Source organism: Hypanus sabinus, chromosome 5 (genome assembly GCF_030144855.1).
Source record: "Hypanus sabinus isolate sHypSab1 chromosome 5, sHypSab1.hap1, whole genome shotgun sequence".
Taxonomy (NCBI): domain Eukaryota; kingdom Metazoa; phylum Chordata; class Chondrichthyes; order Myliobatiformes; family Dasyatidae; genus Hypanus; species Hypanus sabinus.
In genome coordinates, this window is record NC_082710.1 from 18,449,797 (window position 1) to 18,471,100 (window position 21,304).

General features: G+C 39.5%; 1 protein-coding gene across 4 annotated transcripts in view; it reads left to right on the top strand.

The window, feature by feature from the left end:
• Positions 1-21,304, top strand: part of pam (peptidylglycine alpha-amidating monooxygenase) — a 164,307-nt gene that overhangs the window by 2,409 nt on the left and 140,594 nt on the right. For 3 of the 4 annotated variants that reach the window (XM_059969476.1, XM_059969472.1, XM_059969475.1), the window contains exons 1-2: positions 7,534-7,653; positions 8,680-8,802. The exons of the other annotated variant lie outside the window; for it this stretch is intronic. The gene's annotated coding sequence lies outside the window, so the exon portion shown is untranslated. Of the gene's footprint in view, positions 1-7,533; positions 7,654-8,679; positions 8,803-21,304 lie in introns of those variants that run through there. 4 annotated transcript variants of the gene reach the window in all.

Here is a 21,304-nt window from a genome sequence, read left to right on the forward strand (position 1 = left end):
CATCTGACCCTCTCAGATGGTACACTGCTTGAGGGACTTCCTCTCCCAGTTTGGCTCCTTCCTCTCCAGGAGCAGAATAACTGGATACTGTGGTCCTTTCCCATCAAGCTTTGATGCATCCCCATATTCCTCAAGTTAGAGTGTTGTTTATCACCCCCACCTACTAGAATCTTGGATACCTGCCGGTGACTTCCCCTAACACCCCCTTTGGACATGTAACTGCCCCCATTGGGAATCACTGCCCTGTACTGTGGTCCTTCCTCTTCAAGCTTAGGGGCGTCCACCAGCATGTGGACATCTCAATGTGCTGACAGGCCAACAAGTTTCGGGCAGTTATGACATTTTATGCTTCTACTCCAACTGATTTTAAGAATGTATTGTGCTCAGGATAATTATAGGAGGCAAATGCCCAAGGCCATTTTAAGGAAATAAACTCCGGGAGATTTCTCTTTGACCTTTGCCATTGCTCAGACAGGTGTTTGGAAATAATTGACTAGCATGTTTTCCCACACTGTACATATCAACTTGATTTGAAATATTTGACAGAAACTGTGGTGCTGTGCTACATAATGATTGATTATAAATGCAACTAGAGACTGGAAAAGGCCCTCTCCTTGTTTATCACAATATATGTCCAGTGATCATCTCCCAAATCATCAAGAAAATAGTAAAAACAACTAAATCATGTGGGGGAAAAAATAGGAACTTTTTGACCACCATTGCCTAAAATGATGGAAATTTATTTTAAGAGATCTGTTCTGATAATTCGGTATAGCTCCAACCTTCTCCAAATTTCTTCAAGAGGTGATCTTGGCTCCAGATTAAAATGAGTCTAAATGAAACTGGATGAAAATTCATAGGTGAAGCCATCATCAGAAATCTGTTCCAAGGGGTTGGAATGATTTGGAAGAAAGAATGATGTCGTGACCTGAAGTCTGAACTTAGACCTGTACAGGGTAAAATTTGTGACCCTGATCCTTTCATAAATTGGAACAAAATATCAATTCAGACGCAATCTATGAATTTAACTTTTTCTATGAATATAATTTTTCAAGTCTACGCTTTTCAATTGAATCTCACCTTTTTCTAATTTCAAATTAGAAATAAAATCTAAACTGGCATTTAATGTAATGGCTCTCTTCGGATTTTCCAAAGTCTCTGTCATTTGTATGATTTAAAAATGGTTTCATTTGCAGATTAATCAGAAATGATTAACATACTTGCATAATATCACTAGTTAACAAATTGGGTATTTTGTCCTGAGGCTGGTACAATGATGCAATTACAGGGAAGGTATGCCAGTGTAGAATCTACATGAGGATCATCAAAGAACTCCATCAACCAGATCATACCATCTTCTTAAAGCTACCACTGATGAGGAAGACCCACACTATCAGATTCAAGAAGTTACTTAACCTCCAACCATTGGGTTGTTGAAGCAACCAGTGCAATTCTAATCACTACCTTTGTATAACAGCAGAATGGCCACTTTGTATTACAATGGAATGATCTTTTTGTTCCAATTGTGTTGTTTTTAGTAAAAACTGTAAAATTTGTTTAATTTTTTAGTTGTGAATATTATTGGTCTGATGCTATGTGACTGGGATGCTGCTATCAGTAAGTTTTTCATTGCACCTGTGCTTACAAATAAAGTCATACAGAAGTACAGCACAAAACAGGCCTTTCAGCCCATCTAGGCCATGCCAACACTATTTAAAATGCCTACTCTCATCAACCTGCACCGGGACTGTAGCTCTCCATACCCCGACTGTCCATTTACCTGTTGAGCTGGCATGCATCACTCGTGTTGGCAGCTCATTCCACAACGACCCTCTGAGTGAAGAAGTTTCTCCTCTTGTCCCACTTAATCTTTCACCCTTAAGCCATGACCTCAAGTTGTAGTCCCACCCAATCTCAGTGGAAAAAGCCTGCTTGCATTTACCCTATCTATACCTCTATCCAATCTCCTCTCAATCTTCTACATTCTAAACAATGCAGTCCTAAACTTTTCAATCTTTCCTTATAAACTCAGGTCTTCCATATCCAGCAATATCCTTGTAATTTTTTTTCTGTACTCTTTCAACCTTGTTTGCATCTTTCCTGTAGCATTTTTGCATATGGCAATGAACTTGACTTTGACTTTATTTGGATATCTAGCTACACATTTCATTGGAATTTTGCTAGTGCAGTGCAATGGCTTATGTTGGTGTGTCTTGTTTTGACAGTAATGTTATCAACAGTAACAGTGCAAGCAGCAAAGGATATGGAGTATGGTGTGCATTATGACATTTATTTGGCCTGCAAACCTGAATAAATCCAGCATTGTCAAGTTGGAATGGTACTCCTCCTTGCATTGGGGGGTGGGGGGGGGGGGAGGAGGGCTGAAGCAAATCTCATCTCATTTGTGCAATCAAAAAGACCTAATCAGTTCTTATCCGACGATTGTCACCTTGTGTTGGAGAGGCCTGTGAGTTCCTGCGATCCCAAGAGTGATGCTGTCTGGAGTTCAGCTCCTGGTAAGGTCAAGGGAAAGGAGTGACCTACCCAGGACCTCAACGGCAGAGCTGGCGGAAGAATGGTAGTGAAGATGGAGGAAGGCTGCTGTAGTGAAGGGTCCCCAGTCATTTTGCATTCTATGCCACTGTGGCTGCCTGTGCATTGGCCTCTCCATGTTAAACTAAGTTGCATAAAGATGTGCTCCATTCAGGGAATTATGCCTTGGGAGAACACTAGACTCAACTTGATTGTTGCACTACTAATCACTTCTGGGTTATTTAAAGACCTAAAGCAGAGTTGTGCAGAAATTCTCTTTGAATATCCCATAACAATTTCATTTGGCTTCATGGAGTTAGGAAGTTAAGGTTAAGATTCTATCCTGTTAAGCTATAGCTAATTTGTTGCTGCAAAACATGGGTATTTAATGGCTGTTCGTTTCCTTCTTACTGATGCTCTAGAAAAATTGGAGGGGGCTGCAGAGTAATTCTCTGTATAATTAAATCTAAATATTATTAAAGTCTCGAAATAATTATCAACAAATTACTTGTAGTACCAGAGGAATCAACACACTGGACCACTGTTACACCATCAAGAGAGCTGACTGTGCTGTCTCACGCCCACACTTTGGGAAATCTGATCACCTGGCTGTATTTCTATTCCCTGAGTGATAGGCAGAGATTGAAGACTGCAGCATCAGTAGTAAGGACCAAGAATGTATGGACCAGGGAGGCACAAGAGTGCTTACAGGACTGCTTTGTGTCTGTGGACTGGACTGTATTCAGGGATTCATCTTCGAGTCAGAATGATTAAGCCACAGCTGCCTTCATTAAAACCTGTGTGGATGAGTGTGTGCCTAGGCAAGCTTGCTGTACATACCCAAATCAAAAGCCGTGGATGAACCAGGAGGTTCATAGTCTGCTGAGGGCTGGATCTGTGGCATTCAAGTCTGGCAACCCGGGTCTGTGCAAGAAAATCAGCTACAACTTGCGTGAGGTTATTTCAAGAGCTAAGGGGCAATTACGAATGAGGCTAGAGGCAAAATTGAATGTACGCCAATTCTGATATGGTTTGCAAATCATTACTTCCCACGAAGCGAAGCCTCACACTATGAATGGTAGTGAAGCTTCACTCCCAGACGAGTTCACTTTGAAAGGGAGAATAAAACTACAGCTATGCAGATGCGGATTCCTGCACCGCCCAGTGACTCTGTGATCCGTCTCAGAGGCTGACGTCAGGCTGTCTTTCAAGAGGGTGAACCCTCATGAGGTGACAGGCCCCAATGGAGTACCTAGTAGGCTCTGAAGACTTGTGTCAACCAGCTGGCGGGGTTGTTCAAACACATTTTCAATCACTCACTGCTACAGTTGGAAGTTCCCACCCGTTGCAAAAGGGCAATAATTATACCACTGTCCAAGAAGAGCAGGCTGAGCTGCTTTAATGACTATCGTTCAGCAGCACTCAGTTCAACAGTGAAGTGCTTTGAGAGGATGGTTAGGGCTAGAATCAACTCCTGCCTCAATAAGGACCTGACCCACTGCCTTTGCCTATTGCCACGATAGGTCTACAGCTGTGATCTCACTGGCTCTTCTCACGGCCTTTAATCACCTGGACAATACAAATACCCATATCAGGATGCTTTTATTGACTCCAGTTCAGCATTTACCACAATCATTCCTACAGTTCTGATCAAAAAGCTCCAGAACATGGACCTCTCTACCTCCATCTGTAAATGGATCCTCGACTTCCTAACTGGTAGACCAGAATCGGTATGAATCAGAAACAACACCTCCACCTCGCTTACAATCAACCCAGGCACTCCTCGGGGATGTGTGCTTATCCCACTGTTCTACTCCCTCTACATCCATCCCTGTGGATAGACACAGCTCAAATGCCATCTGTAAGTTTCCTGACAATACAACCATTGTTGGCAGAGTTCCAGATGGTGATGAAAGGATGTACAGGAGCAAGATAAATCGGCTGGTTTAGTGGTATTGCAGCAACAAACTTGCACTGAACATCAATATGACCAAATAACTGATTGTAGCCTTCAGAAAGGGTAAGATGAGGAAATGCACACCATAGAGGGATCGGAGTGGAGAGAGTGAGGAATTTCAAGTTCCTGCATGTCAATATCTCTGAGAATCTAACCTGGATTCAACATAGCAATGTAGCTATGAAGAAGGCAAGATAACAGTTATATTCACAGGAATTCAGAAGAATGAGGGGTGACCTCATTTAAACCTGTGGATGTGGGGAGAGTGTTTCCTCTAGTGGGAGAGTCTAAGACCAGAGGACACAGCCTCGGAATAGAGGGGTGTCCTTTTAGAATGGCAAAGGGGAGGATTTTTTTTTAGACAGAGTGGAGAATCTGTAGAATTCTTTGCTACAGCAGCAGTCTTTATGTATATTTAAGGCAGAGGTAGATAGGTTCTTGATTGGTCAGAGCATGAAGGATTAAGAGGAGAAGGCAGAAGATTAGGGCTGAGTGGAAAATTGGATAAGCCATGGTGAAATGGTGGAGCAGACTTGATGGACCCAAATAGTCTAGTTCTGTTCCTACGTCTTATTTATATAATGTGGAGCATTGTGGTAGCAAGTGGCAATTTTGTGCCTACCACTCTGCCTTCTCTTTGAGGCTAGGTGCTTGCAGAAAAGCATTACCCTTTTCTATCTTGCTTTTGACTGCAAGTCAGAAGCCTATTCCCTACATTCTCTTTCAGCTGACCAATGATATCCTTAAGCCATTTTTCCAGGATAGGATTATCATCTGCTGTCATTTTTCTGGAACACGTTCTGACAGCCTGAGTACTTTCAGCTTGTAAAGCATTTCAAAGAATGCTTTCCTGTATTACATATTTTAATGTATACACAAATCCTTCAATAAAACTTTGCTCCCTTTTAAAGCCCATTACCACCCACACAAAGCATTTTAAAGTATTTTACCTGCACACACATAAGCACGAGGGAATTGGCCCTTGGCTTGAAGAATAATTTGCTGTTAGGATTTTAGTTCTGAACCCAATTTAATTTTTGATCCTGCTCTTTTAGTGATTTCTTGAATTGTGTCATTATCCATACCTTTCTAATACTCTTTTAAAATAACCCAAATTTGGAAGGGATAAGGTGGTAAATATTAACAACAACACACACAAAATGCTGGTGGAACACAGCGGGCCAGGCAGCATCTATAGGGAGAAGCGCTGTCGACGTTTCGGGCCGAGACCCTTCTTCAGAACTAACTGAAAGGAAAGATAATAAGAGATTTGAAAGTAGTGGAGGGAGGGGGAAATGCGAAATGATAGGAGAAGACTGGAGGGGGTGGGAAATATTGTCAGTTTTTATGCTATGTACTTTTTTTGACTTCTAGATTTAAAAATAAAAGTGGGATGCTCCTGATCTGTAAATGTTCCTCCTAACAAATTGTTAATATTGTAGCGCTCAAGGAGGGGGAGGCGAGTGGTCAACAACCCGCCCCAGCATTCCTAGTAGCCATCGCTATTTATTGTTCTTGTCTTAAAATACTTTCGTGGGATTATGGTGGAATGTTCAAGTACGTTTATTGTTGTATTTTAGCTTGGATTATACAGTTATTCGCTTGTGTGTTTGTGAGTCAGCCTGGTTGTAACTGGGGTGGATAGTCATCACCTCCCCGGTCTGTATGTGACTGAGTGGGTGCTGTCCCTGGGTTATAACACCCAGTCTGTTTCTGTGCTTATCGCAGAAAACCAGCAGTTAAGCTAAGCAAGCCTCTCTCGTCTGCTTTCATTGTCCGAATGCTCGCCACACTATGTTTCTGACTGAACACGTCCTGCAAAATGTGTTTGTGTAGTTGAACCTAATAATCAGAGAGCTCTTATGTGTATAAAACAGAGCATTATTTTATAGTAATTTTGTGAACTGCAGTTTGGAATTCTGGTGTATATTAACGATGATTTCCCCCTCCCCCCAACATTGAATAGTCAAAACTTTATTTAACTTTGCTGCTTTTTCACTCTATTAACTTGCCATGTAGTATCAGTACATGAAGTGCAGCCTTCAAAAATGAGAAGGGAAATAAAGTTCTGATGTCAGGGTATGGATTTCAACTCTAGGTTTTTAGGCATTATAGTAAATTGATCATTTTCAACCTTCCAGTATTATTTTAATCTTTTAAGGTCTGGACGATAATTTGAAATGATTTCAAATTTCTGACTGATGTGTCTTGGTGGCAAGATAATTTTCACAGAGGAAGGTTGTGATTTGAAGCTACTTTGCTGGCAGCACAATGCTGTCTTCTTTTAGATGTTCAATCAGGACTGCGCAAATCTGCTAGAAATAGGATTTGGTTCTCAGGCCCTTGTAGCTTGTTATGCCATTCATTTAGCCTTTGAGCTGATTTGTATCTCAATACCATTAACCCGCATTTCCTTCATGCCCCCGACAGTCCAAAAAAACTGCTCAGCTCATTATTCAGCATCTCTATTGACTGGACCCTCACCCCTTTGGGGGAGAGGTTTAGCTTCCCCTACTTTTTCAGGAAAGGAAGGGTTTGTGATTTAACTTCTGCCGGTTCTGGCTGTACTTGTGCTCTTGTTAGTTCAGTTTCTGCACCAGAGAATTTTTTTTTAAACTTTCCTAGATGTTACTCTAAACACCTTGATAAGGTCACTCAATCCTCAAAGTCTTGGATTCAAGTGACAGCAAACCAATCTAATATCGTCTGTATAGGAGGCTTACTCTTAAACTCATGGGTATTACTTTAAATAATCTGCAATGTATCTCGCCAAGACCTGTATGCCTTTCCCGAGTTAATGGTTTCTAGAACTGAGCACAGATAGTGTTACCATATGCTCTGTACAACTAGTGCATAATCTGTCTTTTAATCTCATTCCTCTTGTTGTCAATATAATGTTACCATTTAATTTTAATAATTGTTCACTAATTTTTAATAATCTGCAGTCAGAGACTTTCATAGATTTCTTGAGCCTGTGATGTCTTTCAGCGTCTTTGAGTCTGATCTGCAAACTAATTTCAATTTGTCTGTCTTTCTCTCTTCAGTGAACAAAATTCCATCCGTCTCGGGTTCAATGTTAACAGTTGATGTGGCATTAATTACCACCGTTGACAAGAATCTCAGTCAAGTCAACGCATAACCTTCTAAATTTTAGGAAATGTGACGTGAGTTTGTAATCTTCCTGCATTATTGAACCCATTGGGTAATCTTTCTGCATAACTTAACCTTTTGGGCAATCTCTCTCCATAATTTAACCCACTGGGTAAGGGTCCCGTTGAAGGGTCTCAGCATGAGACTTCAACTCTTTATTCCTCTCCATAGATGCTGCCTGAACTGCTGAGTTTCTCCAGCATTTTGTGTGTGTAGACCCATTGGGTGCCTTTTCTCCACAGCTCTCGGTTTTTTGCCTTTTGAGGAATACTTCAATCTTGGATCCAAAGTGAGTTCTTGGAATTCAGCACTGATAGAAAGCTGATCATCTGATTGTTTGGAAATCCCAGATGTTTGTTGGCATCTGGTTCACTGGAGCTCATTTTCTGCACTCCCTAGAAATGCACCAGGTGCACTGGATAACCTATTATGTAACTGTGTAACAACAAATGAAGTAATTTAAAAAATGTGTTGGGTCAGAATAGCAAGTATATTGACTAGTGCTGCACCACCAACCTCTCCAGAGTGCTGGATTTATCAGAATCTTATGTGCCAAAGTTTTACATGGGTAACTTGGCTTTTTTATCTCCAGCACTCATGTCTGAATTTAATATAATCTGTACATCCAGATGTACAATACTTTAACCAAGGTATTGATAAGCCCGACAAAAACTTGATCTGTGGAGAGCACCATTGATCTGTGCCTTCACTGAGAGGCACTTCCTGAGAACTATGAAAAATATGGTCAAAGGGCAGGGGAAGTTTGGTAGTCAACCTTTGTCTCATGGTTGCTGGGTAACAAGAACCAATCTCTGGTGCGCTTCAGTGGAAGTGTCACTGGCTGCTAGGTGCGCGCTAATGAAACTGTCATTTACACATTGCAACTGGCCTTCCCTTTACAATTTCACCTGCACCTATCTTAGGGCAAACACTTTCCCTTGCTGTACTTTTTCCCATTAATAGTTACAACTTTATCTTGATGTCCCTTAAGTTCTTTTTTAATTGCTTGTAATGGATTTTTTGCCCTCACTTTTTTATAGATCTGCGAAGCTGAGGTATTTCCTGTGGTCTTTCTCAAGGAAGTGACCCCCTCCTGTATCCTCATAAATATCCTCCTCCCTACCACTTGCATTTTGTTCAACACGTTAGAAATGGATTTACAGGTATTTTTGCGTGAATTTGTCCACAAAAGAACATTTGTGTGGTTCAAAAAATCTGTTTAAAAATTGAGAAATCTAAGACGAATAAATTTCACTATGCAGCAATGTTACTTAGTGGGTCAATAAAGAAAGTCTAGTCCTAGTTTCAGTATCTTTAAAAACAAAGTTGGGAATTTCATAATATAGACCACTTAATTTGGAACTTGGAACTGAAAGTCAAATCAATTACCTCAAATGTCTAGTAACAAAAGAGCATTTACTATAAACACGAGGAGATCTGCAGATGCTGAAAATCCAAAGCAACACACAGAAAGTACTGGAGGAACTCAGCAGGCTGGGCAGCATCAATGGAAATGAATAAACAGTCGACGCTTCAGGCTGAGACCCTTCTTCCGGACTGGAAAGGAAGGGGGAAGATGCTGGAATAACAAGGTGTGGAGGGAGGCGAAGGAAGATAGCTAGAAGGTGATAGGTGAAGCCAGGTTCAATGCCTGGGAAAGGTAAAGGGCTGGAGAAGGAGGAATCTGATGGGAGAGGAGAGCTCTGTCAAAGGGTCTCGCCCCAAAACATTGACTTTTTACTCTTTCCCATAGATGCTGCCTGGCCTGCTGAGTTCCTCCAGCATTTTGTGTGTGTTGCTCTGGATTTCCAGCATTTGCAGATTTTCTCATGTTTGTGATTGCTCTCGTTTACTTCATATTATTTTCTTTTTCTTCTGTTGTAACATTCGATTATTTTCAATTACATTGTCTCCTCGAGGCTTAACTTCGGGGCTCAGCTCACTTACTGAACTGCATCCTCTGCAAATTCTAACACTGTCTGATGCGAGGGTTTGTTCAGTCATGCGTTTGGTTCATGTAGTTCTCCTCAAATTCTGTCTTACAAAACATCATAACAGCTGGCCATCCCTAGCTTAGCTAGTACAACCTCTTTCTCACTACCCCTTTTGATATTTTTTAATCCCATCTCTTTATTCATCTCTTCAACACTTGAAAAGCAACCTTGCATTGCTTTCTGATTTCCCGCCTTGTACTCCCGCTTTTCAATATAATTCTCCTGCTCTTTGAATTTCATTTTGTCACAGCGTTGTTTCCCTTCACAACTGAAAGCAGGGGCTTGTTTTTTTTTTTGGCTTGTGTACAATACAAATTGTGAGGAAATTATCTGGTGATGTGACTGGTCTGTCACTGTACGAGTTAGACCAGGGGTGGGCAAACTTTTTGACTTGTGGGTCAGAAAGGGTTCTAAAATTTGACAGGGGGGCTGGACCAGGAGCAGATGGACGGAGTGTTTTGGTAATACACCTCATAAGAGAAAATAAAATATCATGGGATATGTAGAAAACATGTGCTTCAATTTCAATTGAAAATGAACAAATGCATTACGACAAAATATCTCTTTGAAGTCCCATGGTATTTAGCTATTTATTGAAATGACTTTTAAAACACTGAAAATTAAATGAATAAAATACAGCTTTTTTTAATAGTAACAGTTATTATTTTAAAGCACTGAAAATTCTGTTATCCTTCAAGATATTATCATCATCACTCTCCTCCTGCCTGTCTTTATTTCAAAAACGGTAGGAGATGCAGGTCTACTTGTCCTGCTCCTTCTTATTCAATTGTCCCCTGTGCCAAAACTCAACAACGACCAGCACAAGGACAGAACAGTGACAGTGCGCCAGTATGTGGAGCGCGTTATTTGATCTGGAGCGCATTTTTTTATTTTGAGAACGTACGTGCACCTGCGCACTACTCATGTCCATCACTTAACAGAAATGACATGTAACATGTAAGGCTTATTGAAAAAAATATTTTCAAATGCATTTTTACATAACACAACGAAGAAACTTATTTTTAATTTCAGTGGGAACAGTGTTGTTGGTCTCCCTTTTTAGCCAGCGCATCAAAGTCTGGATTTAGATTTGTTGTGGTGATTCTCAGGATGGATCTGAGGTGTTGGTCAGTTAACTTGGATCTGTGGCTGGCTTTGTTGATGTTCATGACGCTGAACGCCTGTTCACACAAATAGCTCGAGCCGAACAAAGAGTAAAGCGCAAATGTGGAGTAATACGCTGCACCGCAACAAAGGTCAATGTGTAGCGGTGTACTACATACAGCGCTAAAATTACGACACGGAGTCGGTAACTGCAGTTGAAGAAAAAAACGTTATTCGAAATCCCCAGCCTCACTTTTAAGCCTCCCTCAACCTGCCCCCCCCCCATGGTGCAGAGGCTCCAAAGCTCTGTGCTCGCAAATCCCCGCAGGCTATCTCCCTTAGCCGGAACGCTGGCTAATTGTGAGCCGGTTCAGATGTGCCAGGAAATGGGTCGCCACAAATGTATATAGAGTGCGTATTCTATTGGGAAAACGCCAGAATTGCGGGGAAAAAATGTTAACAAGGTTTATTAATATAATTTCATCAAGTTCTGCGGGCCGGATTAAAAAGCTTAACGGTCCGCATATGGCCCGCAGGCCATAGTTTGTCCATGCCTGAGTTAGACCCACTTAATATCTTTGCACATCACCGGGTCTCTGCTTATTTATTTCCATACTAGCCTGTCCTGAAATACCAGTGTAATCTTTGCTTTCTAGAAGTACAGTCCACAGCTACACAGCATGTATCTTTAAAAACTTCTACTCTATAACTTAAATTTATTGTATTTCACCAAATATATTAATTCATTTTAATCACTATTATTGATGCAGGGGTTTCAGTCCATTATGACATTTACTGTACCTTCAGAAATTTAAGATCAATCATAATCAACCTATTTTTCCACACCCTGATCTAGGGACTGCTTTATTTTGTCTACATTTGTGGCCACTTTATTAGGTACACCTGTACACCTTAATGCAAATATCTGATCAGCCAATGATGTGACAACAATGCAATGCATAAAAGTATGTCAACATGGTCAAGAGGTTCAGTTGTTGTTCAGACATAGGATAGGAAACAAATATAATCTAAGTGACCTTGACTGGTGGAATGTTTGCTGGTGCCAGACAGGGTGGTTTGAGTATCTCAGAAACTACTGATCTCCTGGGATTTTCGCACACAGCAGTCTCTAGAGTTTACAAAAAAAACTAAACACAAACACGAAAAGGAAACATCCATTGAGCAGCAGTTCTGTGAGGAAAAACATCTTGATAACGAGAGACGTCCAAGGCGAACGACCAGAATGGTTCAAGCTGACACTTACTCAAATAACTAAGCATTGCGACAAAGGTGTGCAGAAGAGCATCTCTGAACGCACAACACATCAAACCTTGAAATGATGGGTTACAGCAGCAGAAGACCTGTGCCTAATAAAGAGGTAATTTCATGTATATTTCAGAATAAATGGGTTCCTGTTTCCAGTGTACATCTTTATTTGCTGCTCTGTAATTATCAGAAGCAGATCCTTCATGTCAGTGAGGGAGCATTAATTTTGTTTAATCAATTGGAGTTCAATGGCTGATGCTTTAGGAAGTTGTAAAAACAATTAAAGGATTCAGTTTTACATTACACGATGTGGTTGCCATAGCTGCTCTTGCAGCAAAGTTGGAGATGGTGATGTCAGTGAGAATATAGGTCTGATGCTGATGTTCACAGTACAATGACTCACACATTTCAAAGGAGCTGACAGTCCCTCAGCAACCTCTCTTTCACACTTAAATGCTCTTGCCTTTGAAGAGAATGCATCTTTTTTTACTGTAAGTACTTCATGTTTAATGTTCTTCATGTATTTTTAAAATTGTGTATTATCTGCTATTCCTTTTGATATTGTACGTAGCATAGCATTGAACCTGAGTTTTGTCTTTTGCACTTTATAATTCAAAGACCTTGAAACTGTTGGAAAAGCCTGCTGTATTAGTAATATCTGTGGGCGTTCTTTAGTTTGCACAGCAGACACGTCATGCGTCTGATCAGTTTAATTTCACAAAAAATTTATTGTGCTCATGATTATTCATGCTGCGCTTCAAGGCTGCTGGTATTACTGTAAGCTCTTTCTCTATTTAAATAGTCTGATGATTTTAAGGCAAAGCCCAATACTTCATATATACAGATATTTTCGATCCACGACAAAATGTTACAGAATGAACCAATAAGAAAGAGTATTAAACTAAGAAAACAGGGTAAATAATAGCAGAAGATGCAGAAACTATTCTGGAGGTTAGGCAAAATTTTTTGAGAGAGAAACAGTTAATAATTCAAGTTGATTGTCTTTCATTAAAATGAAAATTAAAATACTGATAAAAGTTGAGCAAGAACAGGGAGGTTAAATAATGCAAAAGTATTCAAATTTTTTAATCTCTTTTTGTTTGTCTCCTGCTTTATCTCCTATCCATCCAGACAGAATCAGATGTGATCAGCAAGCCTTCACCTTCTCTTAGCTGGCAATACCTCCAGTTTTACCATTCAATCTTGTGTTCCTCATCCTATCATATCTCCACACTCTCTCATTCTTCTCTAAATCTTTTCCTCCTCCTTTATAACATGTGTTCGACTTTTAAATTTTCTCGTTCTGATGAAAGCTATGTGCGAGTGTAGTCTGACCAGCTGATTATGTTTGTTTTTCTTCATGTTTATAGCGGCTGCAGTTGTGTTGTTATAGGATTCCACTGGGATGCTGGATAAAACTCGTGCTTTAAAAATGACATTCTGCTTTCTATAATATACAGACTTTATTCCCCTACAGATTTATCAGCACTGCTTTTATTAATATTTTTCATTCGGATTTATTAAGTGTTAATGTTTGCTATTGATTGGATTTAGAGAACAGAGGCTTGACTTTATATCAGATCTTTCAGACTATAGATTTTCCCCAAAGTGTTTTCTCACTGGTGAGTACTTTAAAAAGCTAATGATGGGATATTGAAAATATCATATCCATTTTTTCATATACTGAAATAACACAAATTATAATGATAAGAATCAGATTATTTATTAATTTGGAGTTGATTGAAGGTTGTATGTGGGGACGTGTGTACTCTGATAATAAATGTTACTTTGATGGGTAAATATTGGGCAGGATACCTGTCCTTTATCAAAATAGTGCCTTTTTTTTTACATTTGCTCGTAGGTGGATTTTATGTACAATTGGTCTGTTGATGGTATTCACTTTTGGAACTGAAATGTCAGAGTTTTGGGTTGTATGGTTTGTCTCTGCTACCTTTCAGAGTACATTGATCAAGGATAGATACATTTTATTTTCTCCAAAGAAAATCCTTCTGAATATTTGCCTTTTCCCCCCCCTGGAATGTTCATGCCAGAATTGTGTGGGTGTGACATTTGAGAGTGCTTGTACATTTAAATGTTTATCTCTTATATTTATGATTTGCAAATGTATTTCTGTCTCTGTTGGGAAAGGATATATTCTGCACATCTTTATATGTTGCTGAGTTTATAAGGTGCAGTAGTATATTCTCTATGTCATTGAAATCCTAGCATTCAATGCTAGTTGCTAGCAGTCTTTTTCATGAATTGTATTTTTGTTTCTAAATAATTGGTTTAAATGTACAATTAAGATAATAGGTATGTATTCATGAATTTTTCTAAAATGTTATTATTGTTACATGTGAGAAATGGAAAAATATTTTGGAGTGGAAGTAAATTCTTAATCTTTGGGTACAGTCGGCCCTCTTTATCCGTGGGAGATTGGTTCCAGGACCCCCTCGGATACCAAAAAACGTGGATACTCAAGTCCCTTATTCAACCTGTCTCAGTGCGGTGGACTTTAGGACTTGGCAGAACTCAGAACCTGTGACCTGCAGTGTTTCTGTTCCGTTGACGGAAAACGATCACGAGTGAAAATAAAGTGGAAATAATAAAGTGATTGGAAAGAGGTGAAATGCTATCGGTAATTGGAAAAGCATTATACTACAGTTGGTTAACGATCAGAACAATTTTAAAGGATAAAGTGAGAATAATGGAGCATGTGAAATGCTCTGCCCCAATGAAAGCTACAATTATTACTAAGCAACACAGTGGTTTCATTATTGAAATACACTCATTTCTTAAATGTTTTATATGCATAGAAAGGTAAAATATATACTATATATTACACTAAACAATAATGGATGTACCTGTTCCGACTTACTTATAATACCTAATACAAAGTAAATGCTATGTAAATAGTTGTTATACTGTATTGTTTAGGGAATAATGACAAGAAAAAAGTCTGTACATGCTCAAACAACAAGTGCTGGCGAGAGAACTTCAGTGTTTTCCCAATCTGTGGTTGGTTGAATCCGCACATGCAGAATCCGCGGATAAGGAGGGCCGACTGTATTTGCTTTTTGATTAGCTTGCCATGTGGGATCTCATCAAAAGCCTTCCAGAAATTTACGTAGCCCACATCAGAAACTCTTTCCTCATTGACTCTCTTTGTTACCTCCTCAAAGGTTCCATCGAATTGATCATACACAACTTTCTTTAAGCAAAGTTAGAGTGTATTTCTGGTCACTTTGTGCCATTCTAATTATGTCCATTAAAGCTGATTCCAGTTTCTTAACCGTTCAATTACTTACTCAACAACAATACAGAATAAGTAGTCTTACAGTTCCCTGTCACCATTACTATAGCTAGAAGGATTTCAGAAGTTGCCCCAAACCCCCTAGAATTTCCTCCCTTATTCTTTTAATAACCTGGGATACATTTCATCAGGGATTTATCCATTTTCAAAGACGATAAACCTTTAATTTACCAATATTTAGCACTCACTTGCCTTAAGTTGAGTGAACGTTTCAAGTTCAAGTTTGTCATTTAACCATGAACGAATATAGCCAAATGAAACAGCGTTCCTGTAGACCAAGGTGCAAAACACATTACCCATAGAACAAATAGCGCACAGTTATGATTTCAGAAAACACAGCCACAAAGAGAAAAGAATAATATAACCCAAGTACTTGAGTGGCATGACTGTAGATCTGTGGGATGTTGTCCAGCTTGTTCTTCCAATGAATGAACACTGGAGGGCAGCACTGATGGGAGGGGCCAGCCCCCAACACAATACAGATTCCAGTGTGCCTCACAAAGGCTCTCCCACACCCCTTCTGTGTCTTCTCTCAAGGTAACCCTGCTGCAGGGAAAATCAAACAGTGGAGCAAGAGCTGGCAGGCCGAGACCTCACCATAACCGAAGCAATGTAGCTTCTCTACAGTTGGACTCGCCAATGAACCAGTGAGCCAGACTTGCGTATTCTACATTACCGTTGTCCAACAGGGTCTTGCAATCCCATGCATCTTCTCAGCACAAGAGTAGACAAGTCCAGCCGACTTCATAACGATGGTACGCAATAAGTCCTGCTCCATCGCTATAGAGCAACTTGCTGATGGGATAGTCCTGTAGTACCTGATCGTCTTGGTATACAGCACTGGTCTGAGATCATAAAAAAAGACAGAATGAACAAGTATACCTCTGGTTGGACCCGAACTAACCGCTGCATCTGAGCTTGCTGCCTAACTGTAGTGTTCTTGCTTACCTAAACCATTGTATTGGCATAATTTCCCTAAAACTGGTGGTGGTGATTTATCAAAGGATCATTCCTCAAACAGTAAATCTTAGATTTATTTTCTACTAATACAATTTAGTGATTATTCGTTCTGTTTTGCCATGATATGCAATTTAATACTTCTGCAAGAAGGAAAGGAATACAGCAGTCAGGCAGCATCTATGGAAAAGAGTAAACTGTTGACACTATGGGTCGAGACCCTTCATCAGAACCTGATGAGTTCCTCCATCCAGCATTTCGTGGGTGTTGCTTGGATTTCCAGCATCTGCAGATTTTCTCTTGTTTGCAAAAAGAAAAGTAGTTTTTAACCATTTTAACAAAAAATAAAGATTCTAATTCAAGATTATTTACTTTATTGGTGTTACTGGAATTGGTCTTAAAACAATCATTTTGAGCCAAGATTGCAGTGCTGTCATTGACAGAGTTGCTCAGGGTTAACTTCTGTTTTCTAGTGAGAAGTAAGAGATCACTTAATTTAAATTTAATAAGATCTTTGGAGTGATAGTTGCATTCCTGATGCATGAAAATCCAGTTTTACACACATTCTCCCATATATTTTAAAGCATTGTTCTGGATAGTAGTGATAAAATGCTTCATGGTATTTATTAGCAATTGGAATGATATATACTATTAGTTTGATTTGGGTAGTGCAAAAGTGAAGATTTACTGAAATGAAGAAAAAATGTTTACAGCAAGTGTATGTAGAGTAATAGGACATGTATGGCTATAGAAAATGTACTTCTTATGATTTACGAAAAGATCAACTTGCCTGCATGCCACAGGAATGAGAGCCTTACATATGCAGGGACTGACTGTATTACTGATCTCGGCATATTTCATATTTTTTCTGTTAGAAATCAGTATGACATATTTTCAATCTGTTTCAAATGATAATGAACAAAGTGAAGATATCAGTAATGGAAGCAGCCAAAAGGAATTTTTATATCACTTAATATATTTTTCCATGACAATTAATGTTCTTTGAATTATTTTACACCCACTACTCATTTGATAAAGACATATGTCATCCTTGGAGACAAAAGACTCCAAAGATGGAAATTGGAGCAACGTACAAAGGCACTGATTTAAAAAAAAAACACTCACTGGGTCAGGCAGCATATATGTGGGGTAATGTGCAGCTAGTGTTTCCAGTTGAGACTAGAAGGATAAAGGGGAGATGGGTAGTGTCAAAAAGTGGAGCAAGAGCTGGCAGATGATTGGTGGATGCAGATGCAATGGGTGATGGGCAGATGAGGGAGGGAAGAGAGCTGGGATGATGTCAGAAACCAGGAAGTGATAGGTAGAAGTGATAAAGAGCTGAAGAAAATAAAATTTAATAAGAAACAATGGTGGGGCTTGGAATAAAGGGAGGAATGTGGGGAGAGGAACCAATGGAAGGAGTGTGTGGATGATGGGTAAATGGGGAAGATGGGGGAGTAGAAAGTGGTTGAGTGAAGCAGGCCAGGTGGATCTTGAGGAAAGGGGAAAGGAAAAAGGGACAGAAAGGAGCGGTGATCAGAAGTTTGAAAATTTGATGCTAGTGTCGTCAGGTTGTGGACTGCCCAGGTTGACTTTTGTCTGGTGTTCCTCTAATGTGTGTTGAAGCTCAAAGTAGTAGTGGAGGAAGTTTTTCTGCCATGAAAGTGGAACTAAGATAGTTAGTCACTGGAAGATCCACACGGCAGACAGTACAAAGGTGTTTGGCGAGGTGGTCTCCCAATCGGCTACCTGGTGTCACCTATGTAGAGGAGGTTGCATCGAGAGCAACTGATGTAATACATAATGCACGCAAAAGACTACTTCATTTTAATTTTAATTCCACTTCCCATTCCCATACTGACAAGCTGTCAGTTACTCCACCTCTTTCCTACACCTTTCTATCACTATCTCCCTGTTTTTCAAGTGAGATGAAGGATCTCAACCCAAAATGTCAACTGTCCATTTCCCTCCGTTGATGCTGTCTTACTCGCTGAATTCTTCCAGTGCCTTTGTGTTTGCGGTAAAGGTTAGGTTTGATTTGTTTTCTTTATCTTGTTTGTTTACATAGGCAATTTAAAACAGAGCTGATTTCTGGAAATGAAACAATTTTGCAAGGCATTTACTGTTTTACCTTGAGCATTATATCAGACTTTTTTAGTCAGAACTGCAAAATCTGAATGAGAATGCCTGCTATCAAGTGGATTTTGAAAAAGATAGATTTAGTATACTAAATTTAATTCTGCAATATTTCACATCACAGGGTAGGAATCACCTTGTCTGGTTTTAAAAGTGTATTTTTTTATTGGAGAGTTTCAGTGGAGGTTTTGATGTATTATAATTAAGTTTCAACTGGGCACATTGAATGGTTAGGTAGGAAGTACAACAGTAAATGATTTCTTACTTTATTAGGTCATGTTAGTTTTGAAAATTTTATTGAAAGTATATCCTCAAGTAAAAAGAATACTTTTTACAGCTACATAAGTCCTTAGTTAGACCCCATTTGGAATACTGTGTTCAGTTCTGGTCACCTTACTGCAGGAATGATGTGGATACTATAGACAGAGTGCAGAGGAGATTGACAAGGATGTTGCCTGAATTGGAGAGAATGCCTTACGAGAATAGGTGGAATGAACTTGGCAATTTCTCCTTGGACCGACAGAGGATGAAAGGTGACCTGATAAAGGTGTATTTAGGTGATCAGAGGCATTGATCGTATGGATAACCAGAGGCATTTTCCCAGGGCTGAAATGGCTAATATGAGGGGGCATAGTTTTAAGGTGCTTGGAAGTAGATACTTGGGGGTGCCAAAGGCAAGATTTTCATTCAGAAAGTGGTGGGTGCGTGGAATGCACTGCCAGTGAAGGTGGTGTAGGGAGATACAACAGGGTCTTTTAAGAGACTCTTAGATAGGCACATGGAGCTCAGAAAAATAGAGAGCTGTGTGGTAGGGTTTTAGGCAGTTTCTAGAGAAAGTTACATGTGGGCCGAAGGGCCTGTAATGTGCTGTAGATTTCTATGTTTCTAATAGTTTGCTTCCCTGTCCATTTAAAAAAAAATCCTGTAATAAAAGCAGGTAAATTTAACTGCTGATGAACGTCATCTGTGCCCCAAGATTTTCTGCAGAATTTTTGGCCAATAACATCCCTTCTAGTCAGAGTATTCCCCAGCAAGATATTAAAAAAAGAATGCTTTCTAACCTGAATAATTAATTGGCTGAGTACTCCAATTGAACCACATTTTAAAATGTATAAAACTGGGATCTTGGTGAAATATTTGTGGAATTATGGAATTTCGTTGTGTCAGAAGTCTGGGAGTTTAATCTTCATTTCATAAATCTAAATACAGATATAATGCTAAGGAAATATGGCAGTCCTAAGGTTTTGATTTCCGGATAGGATTTTGAAGGCTCCTTGATTATATTTTGAGCAACACGAGCAGATTTTTTGGTTGTATATATCAGTTCTGTTTATGTGTCCTCGTCTACCATAAATTTTCTATTAGAAAATTATTTAACAAGTAATTATCAGTGCAGCTCATTTGGAACATTTTTACTTGAGCATCATAGCAACAGGAATACTTGTCCTACTCCAGTGAAATGAGCCAAAAATGTAGCTGTTTTTAAACCAACACACTAGATGGAGATAAAAATCCCATAGCACTATCTGAAAGAGTGGGGTATCAACCCCTGTTCTCTGGCTGATAATGTATTCTTTGATACCACCTTAAAACAGACTTTACTAGCCATTATTGTTTGTGGACAACTTGTTGATACATTTCCTGCATTACAAAAGACTGCTTTTCATCAAAATATTTAATTGGCTTTAAAATGTTTTGCAATGGAAAAGTGACTCTGAAAGCCTCTTCCAGTATGATAATTTCACAATCATTTACGTTTGCTGTGAATACTTCAGATAGTTGTGAAGTTGTGAAACACACCATAAAAAAAAGTCTTTGTTTATTAAATGTTAAAGTAGGGTAACGAGTAATATTAAAGAGCAAACACAAGGAAATCTGCAGATGCTGGAAATTCAAACAACACACAAGTCTGGTGGTGCAGGTCTAGTCCTGGCGAAGGGTCTCAGCCCGAAACGTCAACAGTGCTTCTCCTTATTGATGCTGCCTGGCCTGCTGTGTTCCACCAGCATTTTGTGTGTGTTGTAACGTGTAATATTTTGGTCTTTCTTTCACACAGCAGTAACGGTAAACTTTTCCTACACAAACTGACATAGATGTCTCTGCAGCAAGCATACACATACAAAATTTGGCTTGCAATGGAAGTAGGTACATTGAAACTTGAAAGCAAGGATACGAATTTTAAAATTGAGGTATTTTATCCTCTGGTCTGAGCAGGTTAGGCAAGTAGAAGAACGATAGGGCAGTGAAGCTTGTAGATTAGCTTCAGATAACTAAGAGAATTCATGGCATGGGAAGAAGGATTTCAGAAATAAATGGGCAATGAGATAGACATCAGCAGTTTTGGTATGGATTTGGAGGAAAAACAAAAATGCAATATTTTTGATATATTGTCGATTTAAATATATATGAAAATGTTTTAAAAAGGCATAATTAGAATCAATCTGGAAGAACTGGTGTTTTGAAATCTAATCGATCATTAATCAGCCTTCAGCCTGTAATGTTGCATGGGACTCCTGATTGGTAAGCTACAGAATCTGGGCTTCTGTACCTCCCTCTGCAATTGGATCCTCAACTTCCTAACCAGAAGATCTCAATCTGTGAGGATTGGTATTAGAATCTCCTCCTTGGTGATGTTTGGCACTGGTGCACCTCAGGGTGTGTGCTTAGCCCACTGTTCTACTCTGCACCTATGACTGTGTGGCTAGGCATAGCTCAAATGCCACCTATAAATTTGCTGGTCATACAACCAATGAAACTCAGATGGTGATGAGGGGGCAGACAGGAGTGAGATATACCTGTTAGTTGAGTGGTGTTGTAGCAACAACCTTGCACTCAACATCAGTAAGACCAAAGAGCATATTGTGGACTTCAGAAAAGGTAGGACGAGAGAACATG